The sequence below is a fragment of the Podarcis tiliguerta genome (assembly GCF_965153285.1).
Source record: "Podarcis tiliguerta genome assembly, chromosome: 1".
Taxonomy (NCBI): Eukaryota; Metazoa; Chordata; class Lepidosauria; order Squamata; family Lacertidae; genus Podarcis; species Podarcis tiliguerta.
Window position 1 is genome coordinate 66,271,416 of NC_139534.1, and position 19,722 is coordinate 66,291,137.

A 19,722-nucleotide genomic window follows, 5' to 3' on the forward strand; every position below is an offset into this window, starting at 1 on the left:
TTCTATGCCATTAAAAATGAAGACAAGAGAGCAGTAGCTTTTATGCAGGGGAAACTGATAAAACAACGATTTCACTGGTGATGTTTCAGGATTTTATTGCAGAGGCAAAACCCCTTAATACTTGCTAACGTCACCCCTGGGAAGGTCCATTTTGTGGGTAGGGGGGCTGGTCATAGCCTAGGAACCCTGACTTGAAACATGAACAATTGCTAATGTTGCTAATAGAGCAATGGCAATTCTTATGGTGCTTATTCGTATGATGTCTTATTGTGATCGACAACTGCAAGAAAACCTGATCAAGTAACAGAAGAAAATACATTGGACCCTTCTCCTCCTCTGTCACACACCCCATTTTCAACTTCTGGATATGCTATATTGCAAGTTCACAAAATGGGAAGGCTAATGTGGTATCACATAAGGAGGAGCTTTTAAAGCATCACCAGCAACCTTACAACTAGAATACTTCACTACAGACAGAGGAGTTACTATAATATAGTGAATACCATCAGCAAGAGGATATATTCACATTCCGGACACTCCAAGAATTTGAGGATGGAAAACACACCTTTATTCAAGGCTGGCTCTACCATATACGTCCATCATCCACACAGGGCAACAAGTATTTTACAAATTCTGTGTCCATCTACTGTACCTTTGGCCGCTCTATTATATGTGGAGAAGACCAACCACACACTCTGAACCGCTACCTCACACAGCACATAGTTAAAGTATGGCACTCACTCCCACAGGAGGCTGTGATGGCTGCCAATTCTGATGGCTTTAAAAGAGGATTCCACGGTTTCATGGAAGATCAGGCTATCGGGGCAGTACGCGTCTAAATACCAGTCACTGGAAACCACAGGAAGAGGGAACGCTCTTGTGTACAAGTCCAGCTTGCAGGTTTTCAGCAGGCATCTGGTCAGTCTCTGTGAGAACAGAATCCTGGACTAGAGGGGTCCTTGGCCTGATCCGGGGGGGGGGGGACTTCTTATGTTCTTATGCCCATTTTTGCATGTGGCCCCAGAAGGATGCCCAGAAAGTCAGTCTGAAAAAGGTTCCCCGTTCCTGTTATACATCAATAGTAAGATTGAAAGATACACCCCTGAACTACAATTTGGACTCATCACAATTTGCAAGTAGCTATGCCCTACTTCCCAGTGTTATAGATATCACTCCTTCACCAATCATTTGAGATACATTTTTTATGTTCTTAAGAGTCTAGTTTATTATAAGAATTAGATCTCTTTATTCAACATTCCTGGCTATTTTACATATCAGTAGATATCAATAACACAGCAATCTCTTTCAATCATTCGGGGAGATCTCTTTTGAGGTGACAGATTTGCTGACATGCTGCATTTGGAAATTAGGACTTTGCTTAATAGTAAGAATGGATCTAAGAGAATGGACCTTCACTTGGCTACCCAGCAATAAATCAGTGCTTCAGGTCCATCCATAACAACTTGCTTTAGGATGCTTTCCCTCTTCCTGATTACAATGATGCAATAAACTAAGGTGTACTTTATACTATTTTGGCCTGATCCTGAAGTGGTGAGGGGGGGGGGGGAGAAACTCTACTAGGCCACAACCATTTATAAGTGTCCAATAATAAATTTAAAGAGGACAGGAGAACAATCTAATAAAAGCACTTTAACATCCAAAAAGAAATTGCTGTTCAAAGCATTTATATAATTAGCTTTCACACTGAAAGGAACTTTGGACCGCTGCCCTGCTTTCTGTTTAATTCTGGGGAAGTAATCAGCTAAAATGTCAAGCGTGTCCAGTGCTTTGGCAAGACGAGAGAATGGGTCAGCTGGATAATACAAACAAAAGAACTCTATGAATTCAACAGGATGGTACAGAGACTCTGCATTTGAGGAATATGATGTAGGCAAAAACCTTGACTGTAGTGCTAGTAATGTTGGTGATTGAAAAATACCAAAGGCTTCCAGTTAAGAGGGCCCTCTCTGATGCAGTGGAGTGACAGGTACGAGGTTTGGAACATGATCCACCCCACATCAGTCCTGTGTGACTTTGCCTCCCCAGCATCACTGACAGAAATGCCCCCTCCCCCCGGTAGCCACCCAACTTACACCAGTGTTGCTGCAGCTAACCCAGATGAGGATGAGGCCAGGCAGCGTTGATGAGGTCAGGGCTGTAGGCATAGTGAGTCATGCGATGGGATTGTATTGTAAAGAGGACTGATACAGAGTAGGATGGCATTGAGGTCGGGGCTGCTTGGGTACACCAGCAGAGCCAATCTGTCATTCCTACCAGTGTCCCTGTTTATCTGTGACCTAAAAAGGAAGTCTTGGCCCACCCCCGCCCAGCTGAGCTTCTGCATGGTCAATTTGAAAACAGGTGTCTGTCTTACATCTTTTGCAATGAAGATATATGCAAATATTTTATCTATCCTTGAGCAGGGGCAGAGGAACGGGGTGGGGGGGCGGGTCACCCCGGGTGTCACCACTGTGGGGGGTGACAAAATGCCATGCAGCACTCACCGCAGGGCCTGCAGCATGCCCAAGACACGTGTCTCTCCTGGGAGTGATGCGGTGGCTTGGGTACCCGCAGGCTCCGCGCTGCCCCAGACGGTCCACCCACCGCCTCCCTCTCAGCTGTAAGGTGGCTGAGTGGGAGGAGGCAGGCAGATTCCCTGGAGGCCCATGGAGTGTCCTGCCCCAGCTCGCCCCGCCCCACGGCGGCTGACCCCACCCCTGGGCGCAGGGCACACACGCCGCCCCAGGCGTCCAATCGGCTTGCTACACTGCTGTCAGAGAGAGAGAGAGAGAGAGAGAGAGAGAGAGAGTCTTCCTTATTGTCTGCTTGCATTATTTTTGCAAAAGCTTGTGTTCCTTTTTGTTCTTTTCCTTTGAACAAGCCTTCCATTTTTCTGAAGAAAGCCTTTTTGCTTATTGTAGCTTCCTTGACTCTGCTCATTAACCATGCTGGCATCATCACGGCCTTGGTGGTATCCTTCCTGTTATGTGGTTTATATTCTAGCTCAGCATCTATTGTTTAGACTATGAAAAACCTACACACAAACTGGAGAGATTTGAATGCCTTTCCACTCAACCCTTTCCACTCAATTTTTCAGAAATTTCCTCTTTGGAAGGGGATTAAAATATATTCATGGAGGATAATTCAATCAATGGTAAGTAGAAATGACACCTAATGGAATCTCCAGGTTCAGAGGCATATGTTCTTCAATAGCAGTTGCTGGAAGGCAAGAGCAGGGACAGTCTTTTGCCTTCATATACCATGTATCAACTATCCAGTTACTATAGAACCCTGGATGCTGAACATTTGATCTAGCCTAGCAAAATATACTTTTGCAGAGCTTTGTATTGTTTTGAAACTTTGCAAACCTTGCTTAACCAAGTGCATATACAGAGCCACACTGGTCTCATGTCACTTTCAACTCTCTTGAGAAACCATTGTCTGACAGCCTCATGGGTGCTTGATGTACACTGCATTGTCCTGTATTAATATGACAACTTGCTCACAAATATGCCTAATAGTTAAATCTGTGAGTACCACATTTGGGATCCTACAGGCCAGAGGGTGTGAGTCTTTTTAAATAATAAATAAGGCTTTGCTTTATATTCCACATCTGAATTCAAAACATGATGGTACACCACAAATCAACAGAGGAAGCCGCAATCAGGGGGGGGGGGGGAACCTGTCAGGTAACCCATAATAATGATGGACCTAAAACCTGGGACTCAACAAAAGTCAGACAGTAGCACTTCCCACATAGTTCTCATTTTTATTTACCCTGAGGGATGACAGTTGGGTTAGGCTTATGTATAGCATGGTACCCTTAAAAATGAATTGTGCTCACTAAAAATATATATTCTGATCTTGTAGTTTTAAATAAATAATGTCACCAACACTCAGTAGCATGAGGCTGTATCATCCAACACCCAGCACTTAAGTCTTTCCAAAGAAGGTTATTATTTCAATGCAGCTGATTGTATTTATTTTGTGAGATTTAACTTTGAAACCCTTTGAGTAAAATACCACATTTCATACTCAGGGAGTGCCTTTTGCTGTGTCCCTTGTCAAGAATGGAAAGAGGAGGGAATACACACTCAAACTAACAGAGGACTCTCTTGGCAAATTATGATTAATGAGAATAGAGAGGAAACCAACTATGCTACAACTGAAGAAGAAAACATGAATGATCAACAGGTGAAAAAGTGTTCCCATTTGGCTCCTGGGGAAAGCATCTACATTTTCTCCAGAAACCCAGAACATAACTTCATTCTTCAGAAACCCAGAACATAACGACATTCCAGATTTTGAGAGTAAAGGTATTCAATTTACATTTAGATCTGTAACACATAATTTGACCTCTGAATTGTTTTCATGTACGCTGACCTGTGACAGGTGCTTCCCCAGTTGTGGACTGCCTTATACAGTGAGGCGTGGCTGTGTCCTCATTATTAACTTTCAGAAGAGAGTTAAAAACATCCCTGTTCAGTGAGGCATTTGATGGCTGAAATATACTATCCCTGGCAATCTGAAAATTATTGACTGTGAGGATATTATGAATGTCCCTTCCTTCTCTTCCCTCCCAACTGCAGTCAAGTAAGTGGGTGGGATGGAGAGGGAGTTGGACAAATGGTGTACAGTTGCATGGCTAGTTAGGAGAGGAGGGAAAAGTGAAATTCTTCTCTGGCTCAGATTTTAAAGTAAGTCAGGGGAGAATGTGGAGGTTGCCATGTTTACCATATATTGATTTGAACATTATGAGCCTCCAAGTCTTGTATTTCCAAGCCAGGAAATATGAGCCCCAACAATCTCTCAAAAGGGAGAGACATAAGGAGCTAACTCAACTTTAAACCAGGCAGTCATAACACACTCAAAGAATCATGGAAACTGTAGTTTGTTAAAAGTGCGATAAATTATAGTTCTGTGAAGGGGAAAATACACTTCTTTGGGGGAAATCACATGCTTTGGATGTACGTCAAATATATGGTGTGATTCTGCACAAAGTCTCTAGTTCTACATTGGTACAGTTTTCGTGCTTAATTGGGGGGGGGGGGGTAATGCCACAGCATGCAATGGTTAAAGAGTGATTGGTTATTTGTTTATTTTTCACCTGTGTCACTTTTTAGTTATCAACTGCATCTCTTGACCATTATCCTACAAATACATGCATTGATCTCTGGATATGTATCCCTAACCCTCAACAGATCACTGCAGATGGTGACAGCAGCCACGAAATTAAAAGACGCCTGCTTCTTGGGGGGAAGGTGATGGCAAACCTAGACAGTGTCTTAAAAAGCAGAGACATCACCTTGCCAACAAAGGTCCATATAGTAAAAGCTATGGTTTTCCCAGTAGTGATATATGGATGTGAAAGCTGGACCATAAAGAAGGCTGATCGCCGAAGAATTGATGCTTTTGAATTATGGTGCTGGAGGAGACTCTTGAGAGTCCCATGGATTGCAAGAAGATCCAACCACTCCATTCTGAAGGAAATCAGCCCTGAGTGCTCACTGGAAGGACAGATCCTGAAGCTGAGACTCCAATACTTTGGCCACCTCGTGAGAAGAGAAGACTCCCTGGAAAAGACTCTGATGTTGGGAAAGATGGAGGGCACAAGGTGAAGGGGACGACAGAGGACGAGATGGTTGGATAGTGTTCTCGAAGCTACCAGCATGAGTTTGACTAAACTGCAGGAGGCAGTGGAAGACAGAAGTGCCTGGCGTGCTCTGGTCCATGGGGTCACGAAGAGTCAGACACGACTAAACGACTAAACAACAACAACAACAACAACAAACCCTCAACAACTCTCAGTCTAGTCTAGTTAAAGGAATTCAGTACCCAAACATCAATTATGCAAGGCAAAAAATATTTGATAAGAATTAGTTTCAAAAGAAAACTACCTAAAGTAATTTAGGAAAACAGTTAATACAGTATACTAGACTGTATTCCTGCAACACTTAAATGGCTTGGGTAAAAAATACTGGCCTATATGAACAAATAAGTCAGGCCTAGCATAAAGCAACTCCCTAACAGTCAAAGTCAGGCAGCGCAACACTGTGTAGGCCTATATATATATACATGAAGAATAGCTGTTGAAGTCCACATATCCACTGGATGTCACTGTTACACAGTCCTGTAATTTGGATGCTACAAGAAATAATTGGCAGGCAGAAGAGTCTGAATTTTAAGTTGAGGTTTTTCTACTGGATTTTCAATCACTGTTCTGAGAGCTTCATTTCATGGCCACATCTATTAGCAAGAGTTCCTTGAGTGGAATTAAGGGCATTGTGAAATTTGTTACAGAGATTTGGTTTGCAGCTTTTAGCCTCCTCTGTTCATCTTTCTCCTCCTCCTCCCAGATGTTCTGATGAGAGGGTGAAAATAATTGGATATACTAGCAGTTGCCCCAGATCCCATCTTACTAGGAGGTTGGTTTATTTCATCAGAGACTCCAGATAAAACAGCCTCTCTCATGGATTGAGACATGTGGAAATGTACGGTATTTTACAAATGCTTTGACCTCCCTGAACAGATTTAACAGAAAATCCTTAGAGCCATTTTGGATGTCCCATTGGTTCTCTTTGGTTCTGAAATAGGAATGCTTCCTGTAGTTATGGGAGACCATTATTTTACTTGAATCAGTGAACTAGAAGAGAGGTGGCCAACATGGTACTCCACAGATGTTGCCAGTCCCCATCAGCCACAACCAGCATGACCAAGGCTGATGGGACTTGTAGTCCAAGAGTGCAACATCATCTTAAAGATAACACATTGGCTGCTCCTGGGAAAGAATTCTAAACATGAAAGTTTCTGCCACATGTAAATATGATAGAAATGCATTCAAAATAGAAAAACTGCCTAATCTCTGTCTAAAGGCAGTATTCTCTGTCTACTGAAGTAGAGGCCTCCTGGCTTTGTAAAACTGTTGCTCTTGTGTCTTGTGGTCTAAACAAATTTTCTATATATTAGTACTGAGGAAGGGAGGTGATGGGTGTACACGTCTTAACTTTCTTTCATATGGACTTTTGGTATGAAAAGTGGGGAGGGTGATGTGCAACAAAAGGGCAGCTAAAATTCCCCAAAGGTTTCAGATCTTCCCTTACATTGACAGTGGCAGCATCCTTTATTTCTTGAAATACTTTAAAAAAACCGCCAACAACACATGGGGGCTGCTATCTTTCCCCATAGAGGCCACCTCAGAATTATGCTCCATCACAATGTAGCATCATTCCAGCAGCATTATGGGGCAGGGGATGGTGGCTGCAGGCCTGTAGCTACCAGCACAGGAACCTGCCTTATACTGAGTCAGACTACTGGCAGTGGTTCTCTGGGTTTCAGAAGGAATCTTTCCCAGCCCTACCTGGAGATGCCAGAAATTGAACCTGGGTCCTTCTGTATGCCAAGCAGATGATGGTCTACCACTGAGTTCTGCCGCCGCCTTTCGCAAGCACCAGTGACTGCATGTAGAATATGCACAGAAGCAAAACATATGAGAGAAGATCATGCATGACCAAACTCAAGAAAGTGGATACATTTGTGTAAGCTTTTAGGTTTCAGTTGCCCCTCTGTGGCTGAAGATTTTTCTGATAAATCACCAAGTCAGCAGTATGCTTTGTAGTGAGAGACAAAGCCAGCATGTCAGCAAGTCTACTTCATTATAGTAGTGTGTTTGGCTCCAGTACAGAATATGCTTTGGCAAGGATATTTTGTGCCAACTGAGACTGCTTTTTCTTTATGAACTATTTCAATCAGTCCTGAAACACGACGACTGCTATTGGCCAGTGCCTCTAAATGTGGAGAAGCCAGATGCATAAGCCTCCACAAGCTCTGCATACCTTCCTCATAACCCTGTGTGCAAATGCGTGCACCATTCCTGTGTGCTGCTTAAACCAGTAAGGCAGCTTTGCTAATACACTCACTGCAGCCCTTTTTGCTGCTTATTAGGCACATCCTGGTGTTAAAAGAATGCACACCTGGCAGGGGTAGCTGGCTCGGCCCACTCACCATATATGCATTCTGTCTCATGCGTGCAACACATAGGGTGGAAATCACCTAACAAACCCGGTCAGTAGAAGCACTATGCAAGGGCTTCTGCTTGCTCAATGGAGTTTTCCGCCCTCCTGTTTCTCTGCACCCCCTTAAACTGCCTTAGGGGGGAAGCCCCCAGAATGATGCATGGAGAGGAGAGGGCAGGTGGTTCCATCTGGTAAGCTGATAATTCTCATGCAGATGCAATGTTTGCAATAGCATGAGGCTGAAGTTCATCTACTATTTGCACACACAACTGGCCACTCTGGTTTTGCAGAGCTCCCAGTTTCATGGAGAGCTGCGTTGTGCACATAAGAAAGTTTGAAGACATGCAATGGAGTGTATTGCAAGGGGTGATGCTTGCCATAATGCAGCAAGCCCTACCCACCCCCCATGCAGAGGACAGCCCACATATATGAAGAGGGCATCAGTTAGGGTCATGTGTGATGTTGGGGAAGCGGAGTTGGGTGTGTGTGTAATACTTAGCCTTATCTTGGATACATGTTAAGTTATAAGTCATAGGTATGGATCTTTTAAGTCAGCCAAAGTTTTTTTGGTCGAGAGTGTTTTGTGTTCCAGGTTGTGGTTACTTCAGAAGACTTTGGAAGGCTGATCCACATAGTAATCTCAGGATGGCTGCTCGTTGCTTTAAAATACAGTCGTACCTCAGAAGTCGAACGGAATCCATTCCGGAAGTCCATTCAACTTCCAAAACGTTCGAAAACCAAAGCGCAGCTTCTGAATGGCTGCAGGAAGCGTTCGGCATTCGGGAGCCAAAATGTTCAACTCGCAAGCGTTCAAGATCCAAGGTACAACTGTAATAATATTATTATTTCAGCTCACTTATTAGAGCTGAAATCTTTCAGGCAGTTGAAGGCTATCTAGGGTGTTTTAGGGAGCCATGTTAGTGCTGGTCCACATGCAGAGAGAAAGAACCATGAGCCCAACAACATGTGTATCTGTGGAGGATTCTTCGGTACATCTGTGGAAAACTCTGCTGGTGTAGATGTCCTATGGGTATGCTGGGGACAGGTGTGAATCTGCAGGATCTCAAGCTCCCTTGTTCATTAGACATGTGGACAAAAGTGGCCCCACACTATGTCTGCCCTGGGTCCAGCATTGAGTCAACAGGAAACAAAAAGAAAAATTCTGCCCCCACATCTCCTGCCCTGGCCACAGCAGAGCCATGGATATGGTGGTTACATTGCTACAAAATCTCTCTCCTTACCACCTTATCCCAATGACAGGAGTGTTCTACCTATGATACATCCCCCCCCTTCTTTTTTAGGGTGGCAGGATATAAATATAATAATAAAAATTGTAATTGTTTTGCTGATTACTCTTAGTTGTGATGAATATTCTTAGGGTTATACATATTTTTATTATGAAAAATGTAGCAATTCAAACTGAGAGGTGTCATGTTGAGCTGGGTCTCTCACCTAATTGGCACGAAGAAAAAGAAATGAATATAATATTTTTTAAAATAAAAAGATACATTTTCCTTCTTATCTTATTCTCTCTGAGCTTCCAGCATGGTCTGTCTGAAGGGGGAAGGCAGCATTTAAGCCTTACTTTTCTAAATCTCATCACTGATTTTCATTAAGTGCTGCCCTGAGTTTAAAAGCTGAGCAAGCTTTTCCTCTCTCTTCAGAAAAGTCAGCTTGCTTGCCAGGTGGGTTTCCCTGAGCTATAATAAAACAAAGCTAGCATTAGTCACATTGGAGATGATTTCTCACATGCTGATTATGGACCATTGTCAGTCCTGGTTATTGCCTCCACTTACAAATCCCTAAATAAAATCAAAAGCCTCATCAGGTGACCATAGACTATTTTTCATTCACAGTAGTCAGTTCTCATTCTCTTGTAATGGTTGGCTTTTCAGCCATAAATCTAGTTCTAATTCCAATTCTTCAAAATGAAATATTTAGCTGAGGTCTAAATGCTAAAGTCTTTCATATAGTACCAGTGGATTTTGGATTCCTTCCCTTCACCATCACCGAAATACAGTTTCCCAAACAGGATTTAGGGGAAACACAGTTCCGCAGAAGGTCACTCCTTAAGACTTTGTTTCTATTCTCTTAAACACGTTCATGTTAGAGTTTGTCCCTTCCGCATAGGAACTTCCCGTTGGCCTCCAAAAGAACCTCCTCCCCAAAAGTAGATCCAGGTCAAGAAAACTTGATTTGTACCTCGTTCTTCAAAAAGATTATCAGCTTTCCAGAAAATTTCCATGTCAGAAACTTGTATTCGAGTTGCAGTAGACCTGGTTTTGATCTTAACAGGTTACCTGTTGCACAGTGAATATAGCCCTTGAGCAACACGATTCAGTCAGGGGCCAACCTTGGTAATATGGCACCCTGGAAAAGGACAAAATTTGGTCCCCACCCCATGTCTTATTTTCACACTGATTCCTTTTGGTACAGTTGCTTTTATATGGATCTTCTCAGCAGGTCCCTGTATAAATTTAGGTATTAGTAGTAGTTGTAGTAGTAGTAATATTTTGTGTCCCCTCAGCTTGGCGCCCTACGTGGAATAACTGTCAGCACTGCCCAAATTTTGGTGCTGATTCAGGCCCTGTGAAGAGAATGCTTGGTTTAGATTCAGTAGACAAAGTTAAACAGTACACTCCATTATCTCTTGCTCTCTTTTACTGGTGGTTGATAGATGAGATTTAGAGAATGTGATCTTTTCAAATAGATTGATTCTGACGGGTGCACAAGCCACCAGGCTAGCAGGTAAATGCCTCAAACAAGTTCAAGTTCGCCTTGGAGGTGGTACTGAAGCCTTTGGATGCTTAAGGATCTCGACATAGCCTTTCCTTTTAGAACAGAAACATAACAATGAACAGCAATGGTCTTGGAGCCTCACCAGGCCTCCACCTCTGCAGACTACACCTTAAATAGCACTTTATCCAAAACTCGTATCAAAATACTGCAATCACAAATAATACAAGCTCTGTAGTTTGGCCGATTTAGATATTATTCCAGACCTTTGTGCACCCTTGTAAATCTGTAGTGCTTTTTTCAACTCTGCTGTGTGTTCATACTGGTGATTTACAGTGAGGCCACACAAATGGTGCTGGAGCCCCAAAGCAAGAACTCACATACACTTTGATCCTCCCCAATGCTTTCAGCTCAAAGTGGCTTGGCAAGTAAGCCAGGGTTTAGCTTAGCATGTCATTCCTCAGGAGCCTAAATATTCATTCTGAACCCCTACTGTGGCACAGCATTGTGTGCAAATGCAGCCTCTGTGTGCAGGTGGATTTGCTTTCAGGGCTCCTGGATGCACATTTAGTTCTGCACCTTGAAAATTAGTGAAGGTTTTATCAAGTCTGCTGTGTGTGTTCTTCTTGGAAGCTCTTGTTGTGCCTGGCATTTCAATGTTTAGCCATGACCTTTGCATATTTTTGGTGACATTTTAATACTTCCTCACCAAACCATCTCTGGTAAATTCACTTAAGCCCATATATTTGTTTTATTTAATATATTTATGGACACAGAATTAACCTGTGCTTCCATGGAAAGCTATGAGTCCAAAATGACCCTAAGGCTGTGCCCCTGGTCCTTCAGGGGCACAATTGCCCCATTCAGGACCAGGGAGTCCCCCACACCTACCTGCCCTCTGTCCCCCCCCCCCAAAATAGTACTTCTGTTTTGTCAGGATTCATCCTCAATCCATTAACTGCCATCCATCTTCCAACCACGTCCAGACACTCACACAGGAAGAAGAAGGAGGAGGAGGAGGAGGAGGAGGAGGAGGAGGAGGAGGAGAAGAAGAAGAAGAAGAAGAAGAAGAAGAAGAAGAAGAAGAAGAAGAAGAAGAAGAAGAAGAAGTAGTTTGGATTTGATATCCCGCTTTATCACTACCCAAAGGAGTCTCAAAGCGGCTAACAATCTCCTTTCCCTTCCTCCCCCACAACAAACACTCTGTGAGGTGAGTGGGGCTGAGAGACTTCAGAGAAGTGTGACTGGCCCAAGGTCACCCAGCAGCTGCATGTGGAGGAGAGGGGAATCGAACCCGGTTCACCAGATTACGAGTCCACCGCTCTTAACCATTACACCACACTGACTCTCACCAGTGTGACATTCGGACAGTCTGACATTCACCGCCCTCACTGGTTCTGATTTAATGTGCCAAAACACAGCATATTTTCCACTACTAGTTAATTGAAGAAGCCTCTGGGGCCTTTAACGTTATCTGATTGTGCCACATCATCCAGTTCTGAAACAAACAGCTTTCAGAAGGAACAAAAACCATAGCCATCATCCTCAAATCTTAAATGCCTCAATATGTTTTGGTCATTTGGGATCCCTCAGTCACACTCTTCATTTGCAGTTATCACCCACATAATGGTGAACAAAGGAGACTGTGAGATTCGTTCACCAGCTGTAATCAGTGTCTGATGATCAACTTAGATGGCCCAGGCTTGGTTAAGGATACCACCATGAAAGAAAATGATGACCTTAGTTGTAATTTAATGGCTGTTATGTCACCTCTTACTGTTATTTATATCAGCCCCAGCTTGAATATTTGATAGTGAGGAAGATCTTCAGTAATTCTATGTGCAGTTATGTGTAATGACTAATGATCATCAGTAGCAACTGTTCAAGCCAAAAAAACCAGTCAGAGGTGACATTTTACCAAACACACAGAATTTTTAAGAATCATCTATTGATATCTCTTTTGTCTTCAATATTTTGTATGAGTGGAAATGTTCGATATACTTGGTACAGGAGCAAATGAATTCTGTCTTTCTGACAGCCTTGTGGGAATGCAAAGAAAGAGAAATTGATTTTCCTAGTCCAGCTTTATATACCATTTTCCTGCTATAATGAGAAGTTTCTTTATTAAGAAGGTTCGTCGGAATAATTCTTATGGCTTTTAGCTCTCTGCATACTGCATACATCACTGCATACTTTTTCCATCTTAAACCACAACCAACATTAAACTGGGAAATATCAAACTACTGGAGCAAATTGCCTCAACTTTTGATATTTTAAACAGAAATGGTATTTAGCAACTTGGGATATTTTATGTATTTAAAATTGGCTTTTACTTATCCTGAGCATTCAATGGCAGTTACAAAACTTCACAATATAAAAAACCTTCTGTGCCCTGTACTCAAGCTGTGTACATTGGACTGTTTACTCTGTATCCAATGTTCTCCCACTGCTATTTTTTGAAGCTGCATGCACAAGACATTAGCCACAGTCAATATCGATCCAGTAGTTTCTTGAGATATGCTGCTGTTTCTTGGACTTTTTTCTCAAAACAACTTCTATCCAAGCAGAAGTCTTAAGCCACATTCACCTAGTGAAGCTAGGTGTGTATATCTGAGTGTGTATATCGCTGGATTATCACCTTGTTGTGGTGAGTGGGCTTCACATCCCTATGACACTTGAGAGTCCAGCCACTGGGAGTCTCGTGGTCTCAGCATGGTCACTCAAGGTGGTAAGGTCAAGGGGGAGGAGCTAGACAAAGAATGACCCAAAAAGTCCTCAACAGCAGAACAAGTGGAAGATAATAACCAGTATGTTACAACGGCTGTGAAGGCAGATGAAGGCTGCAGCAGATAAGAATCTACCGGTCATTGTGATTACTCATGCCATTGGAATAGAGCCTTACTGTGACCCCTGTGTGTTGGTCAGTGTACACTGATCTACTCCATGGGTAGGCAAACTAAGGCCCGGGGGCCGGATCCGACCCAATCACCTTCTAAATCCAGGAATCAGTGTGTTTTTACATGAGTAGGATGTGTCCTTTTATTTAAAATGCATCTCTGGGTTATTTGTGGGGCCTGCCTGGTGTTTTTACATGAATAGAATGTGCACTTTTATTTAAAATGCATCTTTGAGTTATTTGTGGGGCATAGGAATTCATTCATTTCTCCCCCCCCCAAAAAAATATATATAGTCTGGCCCCCCACAAGGTCTGAGGGACAGTGGACCGGCCACCTGCTGAAAAAGTTTGCTCACTCCTGATCTACACACATAAAACAAATTCATGCACAGACGTCTTCCAAAGAAGAAGAAAGAAGTAGTATCTGAAACAGCCATTGCACATGCACATTGAGCGCAAATCTGCAGCTGGCATCTTCATAAATAGGAGTTCCAGGGGTGTGCTGCAGGGGTGGGGAAACTAATCAGGTAATGTGCATCAGATGAAGACACCCCCTCCCCTCTCTAATGTGTACAGCAATGTACAAAACACAGTGGTGGGAAATAACTTCAATGTGTTTTATGCTGCTAATGTGTATATAGCCACTGAAGGCAGTGGGATATGCTTCTGCCTAGACATGCATAGGATTACTTACACAAAACCATCACCCACTTTTTTGGGTTTATCACAAAAATCCACTCGCAATTCATTAATCCCTGCCTTCTCAAGAGCAATCCGTTCCCAGCTCCTCCAACCAGAAGTGCGCCCAACCAGATTTTTTTTTACTCTTGGCCTCCCATCCAAAATGTCTCTGCTCCTGAAAATCATTGTCATAATGCCCTCAGAAACTATCCCTACACTTAATCCGTTTAAAACAAACAACAGACAGTTTCCTCCCATAGTAAACTGTGTCCTACCACCCCAAAATGGCTGGACAACCTAAGAAGATTCACAGCATAAATAATTTGCTGTTCCTCTTCTCTAATCGCAGTCTGTGTTAATGAACCTAGATCTGAACAGATGCAGGAGCAACTAATGCCATTATCAGCCTTTCTGCAGCACACACACAATCCCTCCTATCCATTTCTATACAAATTAATGGGTTCTAGCTATCTGGCTCTTCATGACATTTCAAAACAAATATGTTTTGTTCATCAACAATACCTGCATAGCTAGCTGAATAATGATTTCCACGGTGGTATGCTGCAGCTTCTTTAATTATTGAAAAGACCATGGTCAGGGGTCAGGGTGATGGGAATTGTAGCCCCAACAACATCTGTAGGGCGCCATGTTGGCCCTCGCTGGTTAAATGCATTGTCTCCTGTCCTATAAAGTATAGCTGCTAATTTATATTGCAGCAACTGGTATTCATTAATGGCTTGGTACTGCATTCCTCTTAAACTAATTAGATATTATTTCTGACTTAAGAAATTGTCAGTTAAGCCCTACTGGCACCATCCAGGCTCTGTCATGGGTCTATAATTCTCTGGAGAGTTGCCCTAATTTTAGTAATAGGCTTATTGCTTATCTTGATCTCACCTGTCAAAGAGTATTAGAAGACCACATCCTTTATTCAAAAATAGCTGCTTTCTTAGAATATGAAAAGGCACGGGACAGGATTCTGTGTGATAATCAGTTCTTAGCTAATCCATTTAGGGCTGGCCTCTGGTGCTCTCCAGTTCAGCACTATGCCAGAAAACAGGGCAACTTTGCCCAACAGCAATGCAGACATTTGTGGCTTGCTATTCACACACAAGTTAGCCAGCGTGGTGTAGTGGTTAAGAGCAGTGGACTCGTAATCTGGTGAACCAGGTTTGCTTCCCCGCTCCTCCACATGCAGCTGCTGGGTGACTTTGGGCTAGTCACACTTCTTTGAAGTCTCTCAGCCCCACTCACCTCACAGAGTGTTTGTTGTGGGGGAGGAAAGGAAAGGAGATTGTTAGCCGCTTTGAGACTCCTTAGGGTAGTGATAAAGTGGGATATCATATCCAAACTCCTCTTCTTAGGGATGCGGGTGGCGCTGTGGGTTAAACCACAGAGCCTAGGACTTGCCAATCCAAAGGTCGGCGGTTCGAATCCCCGCAACGGGGTGAGCTCCCGTTGCTCGGTCCCTGCTCCTGCCAACCTAGTAGTTTGAAAGCACATAAAAGTGCAAGTAGATAAATAGGTACCGCTCCAGCGGGAAGATAAAAGGCCTTTCCATGCGGTGCTCTGGTTCTCCAGAAGAGGCTTAGTCATGCTGGCCACATGACCCGGAAGCTGTACGTCAACTCCCTCGGCCAATAAAGCAAGATGAGCGCCGCAACTCCAGAGTCATTCACGACTGGACCTAATGGTCAGGGGTCCCTTTACCTTTACCTTTATTCACAAACAACCCAAGACAACTAGTGGCAGCTCTGTGTGGAGTGAGCACATGGCTTAAGGCAGTCCTGAGTGTGGTGAATTAGCATACTCAAACTATGACTGAAAGAATATGTTAAACACCTCAAGATTGGAACCACCTTCCTTATGTATCTGCTTTCTACAGGGATTAAAACAATGAGAGCTTTAGCATGGTATAGTGGATCTAATGCTGGTCGTTGACCAGAGTCTTGAGGTCAGTCTCCTGTTAAACCATGTTTTAGGCACAAACTACATGTAGTGCTAACTACTGTATGTGATTTGCCCAGGTTCTCCCAATAACGGTGAAATCCTTAAGAAGAGCAGGAGAACTAAGTGGTCGCTCTCCTGCCATTCTTCCAATTTAAGTTTCTGCTCAATAGCTAACATCCAGTGATGAATACAGGACCGGCATGAGTCCACATTGCCAGCTTTCCATGCTCAGTGCTGGGCTGTCCCTGGAAATTATGCCTGCTATTCCTAGGACAAATCTCACATTTTCATTATGGCCCACAGTGCCTAATTTGCACTGCAGGGAGTTGCAATCTAGTTACCATCTATTACCTACAGACCAAACTCTTTTTTTTTCTGTTCCATTTGTGCTTATTGTTAGCATATTTTCAAAGAACTTTTGGAAGTTCCTCCTTGAACAGAGCATCTGAATCATAGAGGGGACACCAACAAAAAATGTTTTGACCAAACTGGTGACATTTGTCAGTCAGAGATGGGGAGGATAAGTTTTGTTAAAGTTCTCAAGGGATGTGTGCTAACACTCCTTTTAATTTCTCTTGTTACAGGAAGTTGACGAACACTATATTTACAATAAAAAGCCCACAAAATCTTTCATTATGGAAGCATTTCTGTTGGTTCAAGCACATTGGTGTTCTTCCACTTGAGGAACTTGCACAGGATGTTTCTGTTATCTGTTGAAACTAAGCATTGCAATCTCTTCAGGGAGTGTGCCACACAAAGTTACCACAGCGCAGCACTAAATATTCCATTAAGTGATGCAGCCTGTTTTATCATTTTGAATGGTCTTGTAGAAACATTAGTGGCTTAGAAAACCAAAAAGGTCATTTTGACCAGTGTGAGCTTAATTTCATTGCTTTGTCCCCAACTCTAATTTCACAAATCTGTTTGCCATTTAAAGTGATGTTTCTGAAGTCTAATGCACCATTAGGTTTCATATAATGTACTGGGGAACAAATTAACACAGCATAATTATACAAAGGAAAGATACAACAGCTGCCTTTTTAAAAAGTAGGAAGGGAGGTGGCTGCTAATCTCTTCCCGAAAGATGGTCACTTGTATTCAGTTTATGCTTCTGAGAATTTTCACAAGGTTGTTCTACAATGAGTGAAAATAGCAGGCAAAAGTGAATTTGACATTAAGATGCTGGTAAATGTTCATGATGACTTTAAAAAACAACAACAACCCACAAACTGATCTAGAATTGAGGAGAAATGAACTTAAGACCTGAAAAAATGAGAAATGGAGAGAAAGCAAAATTGACATATCCCCTAATACAGCACAAGACGCCATGCCTCTCTTCACCATTTGTATATTTTAACTTTTTGTCTCCTTTATGACATTGCACTTAGATGTGATTCTACACAAAGCAGACACACAACACCCCTGTTCTCCCATTTCCTTTTTTGAAAAAGAACAAGTTTGTGGAATAGGGGAAAGGGTTGTTCCACCATTATTGCTGCAGAGAGAAAGCCAGATAGCACCAAAGGTTCATATTGGTTCACCTCAAACAACCTTTACTGTATGCAAGAATGCAGAAACTACAGCCAACCAATTGCAAAAGCACTGATAGAAACCACCTACATGGTTAACACAAGATGCATCTCCATAGGATTTGTGCCACAGATACCTGCCAACAGTATCCCCAGTATTGATAATCTGCTTTTCCAGGGAAATGCTGCTCAAGAAGATCTTATAAATTCCTTCCATTTAAAAATATTGCCATCCTAAGCTAATTACAAACGTAGCAGAGAAAGACTTAGGATCTCTTTGCATGAACCCAGCTACAATATGAAAGAAAGAAAAAATATCTTCATGGACAATTGGCTTACAGTTCTCACTTACGCTGCAGATGTCCCACCATTATTTGCTTCTCTTCAGGACACTCAATTACAAGACATGTCATTGTAAAGTACAAATGAAATCATTTATCATTAAGCTGAAGAGGCGCATTATTCAAACGTGCAAGATGTGCTTTATGAAATGCGATGTATGAGGTCATGATTTAGTGACTGTAATAGTGCTCATTTTCCCAAGTTTAAAAATGGGAAGGGAGGCTATGAGCAATTCAAATCGTAAGTGGTGGCATTTTCATGTTTACTGCAAGGGTTTGTCGAATAGCTACCTTTGAGAGTTAAAATTAGCCTGTGTAGTACATTGCTGAAAACCTCTTTCAGATCTTCAGCTGTTATATTTGTCTCGGAACCGGTGCTAATTTACCCCTTATGTGTCACCATCCCTGAAGTGTTGACAGGAAAAATGACTCGAATCTATTCAGAACTCTCCACATTTCAGTGAATTGGGGGAGGTACTGGACAGAGCACAAATTTATAAACCAAGTCATATAACCAATTCAGAGAGAATTGCTTCGTGTACTTCTTTCCAGGCAACTCTGTATTTACTTTCCCTATGCAAAACTGTGTATACTTAGGGTGGAATTCAAGGTTGCACTAATGCAATTGTCACACAAGCATAAACATTTCTGCTTGCCAAATAGAGCAATATCTTCTCTGCTCCTTCTACTGGTTCTCCTGACCGTGTTGAGTATTCATAGCAATTTTCATACATTGTGAGAGCCAGCATATAGAGTGGTTAGAACAGCAATGAAGAACCTCCAGCCTGCTAGGTCTCACCTGTCACTGACAGTGTTAGAAACTCAGATATATAAGCTAGGTGCCATGTGGCTCCTTAAACCAGGGTTACAATCACCAAAACGGAATGTCTAGTTGTCCTTTGGGGGCCAGACAGCTCAAAAGCCATATTTTTCAATACATATTTTTCTTCATTCTGATTGTGCATATAATATATCACAGATAGTGTTGTTAGTGTGTGGAATCAAGCAAGATCCAAGGATTCACAGGCATGCACCTCCACATGGTGGAGATGTCAGACACCATCCTGGTACATGGGCATCTTCACTTGGTCGCAAGTGGCCAATAGCACCGGACAATTTTGAATGCTGGCCACACTACACTCACTGCCTCTGTATGCTGAGAAAGGATGTAGAGATGAAATGTAGTGATCTAGACAATGGGGGGGTGAGTGGACGGGCTTTGGCCCCACCCACTTTTGATATTGGCCCTGCCTGGGACATTTTCCCTTGGGGGACTGGGGGCCAGGGAGATCCATGTTCAAATCTCCACTAAGCCTTGAAGCTCACCTTCGGCTAGTCATCACATGCTTATTGCAAGTGTAAAATGGGTGGAGAAAGAGCCAATTTACCACCCCTGAGCTCTTTGGAGAAAAGCCAGGAAAAATATGCGATAGGTATGTATTATCTTAGCAATTCTTGGAACTACTCTGTAGGGTAGATCAGATTCAATAATTAAGGCAAGATTTAATCCAAAGGCTTCCCAATTCACAGCCCAGTTTTGCTTAGATGCTACGCTACAGTGTTCTACTACAAACGAA

At 42.7% G+C, this 19,722-nt stretch overlaps 1 protein-coding gene across 2 annotated transcripts in view; it reads right to left on the reverse strand.

Moving 5' to 3' along the window:
• Positions 1–19,722, reverse strand: part of INSC (INSC spindle orientation adaptor protein) — a 134,525-nt gene that overhangs the window by 26,912 nt on the left and 87,891 nt on the right. The window lies entirely within an intron of this gene.